This window comes from Symphalangus syndactylus, chromosome 11, assembly GCF_028878055.3.
Source record: "Symphalangus syndactylus isolate Jambi chromosome 11, NHGRI_mSymSyn1-v2.1_pri, whole genome shotgun sequence".
NCBI lineage: Eukaryota > Metazoa > Chordata > Mammalia > Primates > Hylobatidae > Symphalangus > Symphalangus syndactylus.
In genome coordinates, this window is record NC_072433.2 from 87,064,365 (window position 1) to 87,072,628 (window position 8,264).

An 8,264-nucleotide genomic window follows, 5' to 3' on the forward strand; every position below is an offset into this window, starting at 1 on the left:
AACTATGAGTTGATTGAATTATCTACTATCTTTTGGTAGACAAAATACTAAGTAAAGAACAAGAGATGTGCAATTCTAAAAATGTTTACAAGTTTTAAAAAATGCAGCTTTTTTATTTTCCAGTAATAGTATTGTAAAATATATAATAGAAACACAGCCATTCTTTTACTATTAGCAGAAATCAAAGTCATTTAGAGAAAAACAACTTTTAGTAGAAAAGAAAACATATTATAAAATCTTTTAAACCCTGAAAACCCAGAAAAGAGACAAATGTTTCCATTATGTATTAGAATGAGAAGAAAAAGAAACACACACACACAAAAAAACCTCTTAGAGGCTTCAAAATTGAAGCATGCAGTATCTAAAGTTAATGAGTAGGAGCTGTGGGGAAAAATGTTTTCTTACTTGGCATATCTACATTGTAGTTATAGCATTTTCTGCATTGTATTGCTACAATATTCTAGCTATAAATTGGCTAAAATAGTTCTTCCAAGAGTTTCTTTCTGGTGTCTTTTTGTTAAAGGCTATTATATTTCCCAAATATAAACAAACTTTTTCAAGGTCATCCTGAAACTTTTGTGTATAGTGGGAGAGGATGGAACATGGTGACTTGCTGATATTTAATGTCTTGTCTCTAGTATTCAAATAAGAATATGCATGATGGTTCTATCTGAAAACATAAACAAGATTAGATATTTTATAAAGAAGACAAGATAATCCCAATTGAAAGAAAATTATGGACACATGTAAATATAATTTTAACTATTTTATCACTAAATCTAGTTGGCACTCATAAATCTGAGTACAAATAAAGCGACAGTCACAGTTTTTTTATTTTTATTTCTTTCATTATTAGTATTTTATATGGATTCTCACTGCGTCATCTAAATTGGTGTGCAGTGGTGCAATCTCGGCTCACTGCAACCTCCGCCTCCAGGTTCAAGTGATTCTCCTGCTTCAGCCTCCCAAGTAGCTGAGATTACTGGTGCATGCCAACACACTCGACTGATTTTCGTATTTTTAGTAGAGACAGAGTTTCACCATGGCCGGTCTCATACTCCTGACCTCAAGTGATATATCTGCCTTGTTTTCACAAAGTGCTGGGATTACAGGCTTGAGACATTGCACCTGGCCAACAGCACAGTTTTTAAATGAATTATACTAAACCTTCAAGGAAATGATATGCCATATCTTATGTAATTTTTCTTAAACCTCTCATATCATTTATAATGTTGATAGCAATATTCTCCAGAAGTCTGTATGAAACAGTCATATATTCATTAAAATATGAGTATACTTAATTCATCAATGTGCAAATAAAATAATGATAGAGGCAGGATAATTTTTTGCTCCTTAGTTCAGCTAAATCCAGGTTCTTGTCTCACGACCAATAAAAATTGGGCACGCAGACACATTGAAGGGTGAAGAGGGCAGAATTTATTAGGTGAAAGTAAAGCTCTGCACAAAGAGAGGGGTCCTGCATGCAGCTTGGCTCTACCACATTCCCTCAGTGCATGTGGCCTCCAGTCCCTGCAGGCATGCCTAGGAAAAGCTCCTGGGTAGGTTCCCTTATCTGCACAAAACATTTGATATAACACTTGGGGAGGTTGGAGATTCTCCCGGGACCCTTCCTTATCTGCCTGGGCATTTGCCTCCTGCCTCTATCAGGAATACACTGTGGGCTGGGCGCGGTGGCTCATGCCTGTAATCCCAGCACTTTGGGAGGCCAAGGCGGGCAGATCACGATATCAGGAGATTGAGACCATCCTGGTTAGCACGGTGAAACACCGTCTGTACAAAAAAATACAAAAAAATTAGCCTGGCTTGGTGGCAGGCGCCTGTAGTCACAGCTACTCGGGAGGCTGAGGCAGGAGAATTGTGTGAACCCAGGAGGTGGAGCTTGCAGTGAGCCGAGATGGTGCCACTGCATTCCAGCCTTGGTGACAGAGCGAGACTCTGTCTCAAAAAAAAAAAAAAAAATACATTATGACCAAGTAGGTTTTAAACTTGAAGAGCACGAGTGATATAATATTAAGAAAACTATTACTATACATATGAATATTAAGAGAATATTACTCTTTGTCCATATTAAAAATACTTAAAATATGTCAGTAATAGGGACTTTTGGTAACCAACCAAAACATCTACATAATAGCTCTAGTAATCATATTACTTAATGTTGAAATATTAGGACCATTTTCATTCTGATTAAAACATTAGGATTGAGATAGCAATTACCAGAGTTTTGAGTCAAAATTTCATTGGTGATTTTAGCTAACATAATGAAACAACAAAAAATAGTGTAAAGTTAGAAAGCAATAAATAAAATTCACAAAAGTTAGGATTAAATATCAATAAAGTCAATGTCTACATAAAAACTTTTAACTAATAGAATTCTAAAAGTATACACATTCTGAAAGATCATTATACTAAATGTGTCAATGCCCTTTTATGACTACAAAAAACATAGGAATAAGTGAAAAAAACAAATAACTATAAAGTCTGACTGCAGCTAGAACTGTTACCTTATGAAGGAAATAAAATAGGACAATTAAATAATAATTTACACTTCTAATGAAATTACATCTACATATCTCAGCCATTCTACTTTCAGGAAATCTTGAAAAACTTGGAAAAACTTTCACCAATCTATATAGGAAAACTTGGACATGGCTATTTATTATACATCTTATGAATTATATAATGAATAAATGAATTATAACTCATATAACAAATAAATTTATAGTGTAATTATAAAATATGAATAAGGCGGAAACTCATAACATGTAGAATAGTGGTTACTTTCAGGTGGGAGAGAGAGATGAATAAGAATGAGGAGTCAAACAATGGAGACATAGAAGAATTAAACACAATGATAAATCAGACAGACTTACAATATGCATTGGATATACATGCTGTTAGAGGATGTGTCACCTTATCAAATGCACATCAATATTTTAAAATGGCTATATATTACATGATAGAGAACATCAATAAATTTGTTGAAATAGAAATATATCATTTCCTGATGAAAAAGCAATGAAAAAGGAAATTTTCAATAAAATAAACACAATAACATACCAAAGGCCTTTCCAGCAGGAAATTAAATAAAACCTTTTCCTAAAAGAAAAACAAGAAAAAGAAAAAAACTCTTGTCTAACAAGGGAAACGCAAATCTTAAAAAATCCAATCAGTTATCTATAATGTTCATTTTTTAAAACCTATAAGGGACAGATATTGTTTTGAAGCACAGGCAAAAATAAAAAGCTCTTCAAGCCATTATTAAAAGACTAGAAAAATCTCAGTATCAAACTGGCTAATCTTACTACTGTAAGCCAATATCACTTCTGCATTTAAATGTAAATATTCTAAAAAATGAAAAATATCTGTTCTGTAGAAATTCATTAATCAGGCCCACATACTGCTTATAAAAGGAGATCTTTACCACTTTTCCCAGATGCAAAATGCTTCATTATATGGATGTATTAATTTATTCATTCACTGTTCTGTTTATGGGCATAGTGTTTTATTTTTCCTTTATCTTCTTTTAGTTACACATAATACTACATGAATATTTTAGTTGTTGTTGATATATCATTAGCCTTAATTCATAGAAATAGGTTTGCTGGGCCAAAGGTTAAATGTCAATGTACTTTTGTTGGATATTGCCAGATTTCTCTCCAGTTAGAATTGTATATGAGCAATGTTTTATCCGCAGTTGTAAATTAAACATTTTGACAATACTGATATCCGTATCATTCAGGAGTCTTTTTTTGGTGAATTTTGATTTTATCTCCTGATGTGACCCTCATTTTGCATTGAATGTGTATTTATATAAATACACACACAGACACAGAAAAAAAAAAGCTGGAGACTCAAAATGATGTCGCTTTCCTGGCAAGAGTGGTTATTTTGCTTCTGGAAGCCATTAAAAAATGGTGATCTTAATTCGTCTTGTATTGTGGTGATTCTCAGGTTTATTTTACTTTGATGAGCAATTTCCAAACTGTTCTTTCTTTAGTTTGTCTCACTTCAGAGCCTATACTAAAACCCTACAGTGCTTTTTAGAGATCCTCCATCTGTGGTGGACAGTGATCTCCGTAATAACCTGCCAAAAGCTGTTTTAGCCTCGGAGATGCTTAGCCACTACTTATTTGCTTAGTAATTAGCCTTTTTTCATGCTGTGTTCAAAGAACAAAAATATCCTGGAAGGAAAGAGTGATGCAAGATGTAAGACTCATTTGCATTTCAGTTTTCTCTGTGATCTTGTAAACTCAATTTCTGTCTACTTTCATGGTCCTGAACTCTAACATTTGTCTCTTCAGCTCTGATGGAAGAAAACACTGTTGTATTCCACATTCTCTTAGTTATGGTTTTCTACATAGCTCTTTAGGACCGTTACCTCTTCAGGACCTTATGCCAAATGCCTCTAGAGAAAAATAGCAAAAAAATGAAGTTTATATTGTTTTGTTTCCTCCTTCTTGCTGGAATATCAATTTCTGATTCTACTTGAATTTTAATAACATTTTCCTTTTTAGAGCGTCAGGTCCTACCAGCCAGTTTTATATAGCTATAAGTGGAAGTTTACTTGCTCTCTTGTTTGCAATATTCACAGTATCAAATTGCACTTAAATTCTTTTCCTAATATGGGTAAATATGTATGTTAGCTTGTTTTGTGGGTTTTTTCCCAGCTTAAAAAATTGATATTTAAATGTTTTGAAGATACTGATATCTGACTTCTTTCTACATTCTTTACCAATAATTATTTATTAAGATTTTATTTTCCAAATCATTTGGATCAGTGTACGTGTCCATTCCCTTTCATTATAAATCTAATTTATAATTTTCTTTGATCTTTTAACTGAAAAGAGTTATTTTTTACCTGTACATGGAGATATAATTGCTGTTGTTGTTTTTGTATTGACTCTGTAAATTCTTTCTTAGAGACTATAACTGTTCTAATTGGTAGATAATAGACAATAATCACCTTATAGAAGACATACAACACAATTTTGTAATAGTGTCCCTTGTAATTCACTGCCTATTGATAGTGTGGGGTACTTATATTAGGTATGCTACCACTTGTAAAAATAACTCGTTAATTGCATGGGTATTAGGAGTCCTGTCCATGCTTCTTACTGTTTTTATAACCTTGTACAAATTAAGCTAACATATCTTTTTTGTTTTTTTGAGACGGAGTCTCGCACTGTCTTCTGAAACTCAATTTATAGTCCTCTCTGAAGTGATTTTAAACACACATAGCTTCGTTTATAGTAATTACACAGTTGAAAATTTCAGTTATGCATTAGAACAACACAGATTTTGTTGGATGCCATTATCTTTATACATAGCTTTTTCTAAATATATAGACTGAAAAATATGTAAGAATGTAGAAAAATAGCAATCGAAGCTGCAAATTTGTCAACCTAAAAAAGACAAAATAACTGTAATTTTTCTACATGATTATTTTCCCAGCCTATCTTAAATGCTACATTTTGTAGATTCTATGAGCATCACTACCATAGTGTACACACACACACACACATAATTGTAGGGTTTACAGTTTAGCTTATACTTAGTATTTCCAGAACAAAGATTTTTATTTGTTCATCCAACTGCTCATTCAGCCATATTGAACTAGAAGGGAAGCAACTTCCTTTTTGTTATGCTTTAATAGACACAGTTTGGCAAGTGTTTTTCAATAAGCTTCACCTTATTCCTGAAAAAAATCAGGCATTCTCTAAGCAGACAAAAGCTAATAAATCAAATGCAGTGTTAATCAATAAAAGTAATCAGCCTCTGAAGCAAAACCTGTCTATTACAATATGGAACAACTAGCTTTGGGGTGTACTTTAAGACACAATTTAAAGTGTAAACACAGAGTTGTTCTTTCCACTTTATTTCAAGTAACATTAGAATTTTAGATAAGAGACAAGTTTAACCAGATTCTTTGAGAGTATGTGCACTGATGAGTATAAAAAGAATGTTGAAAAGAATCATGGAAATCAGTATGAAAACAATTCTATGCAATATGATGTATTGAGCACTGCTGTGTAATTCCAAATGAGACTTTGTGAAATGAAAATGCACCTTTGTGGTTTACGTGCCATTCAAAGTTTTCATCTAACTTCCATGTCAGCATCTATTGTGCATTTTTCTCATCCTATAATCAACTGTAGATCTAGTGGCATGCGTAGTTTTTTTTTTTAATTGCATTTGGTTAAATTGTTCTACACTTTATGCTTTGCTGACATAGATTTTTAAATTAATTAATTGACTACATAAGATACTTAGAGTAGCAGAGAAACTAGAATAAGAGTGGAATATTAAAGCAATTGAGCATTAAAAAAGATGAAGAAATTAAATAAATTATTAGAAGAAATTGTATAAAAATGTTTGTAACAGGTATGTACTGGTGGAGGTTAGCAAAAAAGGTATTAAAACCAAAAATAACAAAAGCTACAATGAACTCGTAATTAAGAATAAAAGAAAGCTTAGTTGGAACACTATTTTTTAGCATTACAAAATCTTTATGATAAAAAATACAAGTATTTCAGCCAATTTTTGCTAAAATAAACTCCCCCAATTCTACTATATATAACAATGTTAATGATAAGTACTTTACAAACTTAAAAGTCTATCGAAATTATAAATACTTACGATTATTTTATCAAAAAGTGCTAATAACATTATCTTTCTAAAAATATCATTAATATACGAAGCTCTTTAAATATTAAATATCTAAATAGCACTAATCCAGTAATATAACTATGATAACAATAAACTATCAACAACACTTACGATTGTTTACTACACAACAAGCATGTAATTTCTGACATATGGTCTACATCAGCAGTCCCCAACCTTTTTGGCACCAGGGACTGGTTTCTTGAAAGACAATTTTTCAACAGACCAGGGTTGGAGGATCGTTTCGAGATGATTCAAGTGCATTACATTTATTGTGCACTTTATATTATTATTACATTGCAATATATAATGAAATAATTATACAACTCACTATAATGTAGAATCAGTGGGATCCCTGAGCTTGTTTTCCTGCAATTAGACAGTCCCATCTGGGGATGATGGGAGACAGTGACAATTCATCAGGCATTAGGTTCCCATAAAGAGCATGCAATCTAGATCCCTCACATGTGCAGTTCACAGTAAGGTTCACACTCCTATGAGAATCTAATGTCACTGCTGATCTGACTTGGAGGTGCAGCTCAGTCAGTAATGCAAGTGATGGGGAGTGGCTGTAAATACAGAGGAAGCTTCTCTCGCTGGGCTTGCCTAGCAGAGTTCTTAACAGGCCACACACCAGTACCAGTCTGTGGCTTGGCGGTTGGGGCCTCCTGATCTACCGTCTATACTGCAAGTCTGTAAACAGCTCTCTCATATTTGAAAAATGAAATATAAAACTTTAACTTGGGATTTATTTGTAAATGTTCCCACATCTAAGCTTCATTTTAAGTATTTATAGCCCAGGGCAGCTGCAAAATATATTTAAGACTAAAGCACTTAGATGAGCAACAGTCAGTCTGGGGACTAGAGAAATACAAAGTCTGAAAGGACTTTTGCTGTGGTGATTCCCTTACATTATTAGCTGCTTAAACAGCAGGCAGAAAGGAGCACTGGGCACAGCAAAACACCAGCCTTGACCTGTATGTTTGGTTTAGATACATGAGAGCTAGTGTAGCACAGCTCACCTACTGGAACCTCATTACCAAGCTCATTATGGAGTTATTGCTAGAGTAAAGCTGCTACACTGTATTAACTCCAGCTAAGAAGAAAATTGGAGTACCAGGGGCAAAATCATGTACGTGACCTGTCAGATTAAGACCTACTGATGCCTAAAACTTAGGAGCTGTTGTGTGGAATTAATTTCTAAGTTACTATAATATGCCTCAAGTAAGGATTTAGTTAAGTTTCTTATTTTTGTAATAAAAGGAAATGTAAAATTCAATGATCTATGTGTATAGACTTTCATGTTCAATTTTCAACGTTGATTATCTATCATCTATTCCAGTTTTTCAAGTAGTAACTTTATGAAATGAGGTTCATTTGTGTGTCCTTGACCACTATATATGAGAAGCTCCAGGCTTCTAGGAAAATTGTCTGTAAGCATGTTTTTCCAAAGAAATTAAAATTTATCAGGAAAGTATTTACAGTTCAGATTGCCAAGTGTTTGTTTAATGAACTTATACTTCTCAAAAACAAGTTCTTTGAAGTTCAATTTTAAAGCATGTTAATTCATTCTAATG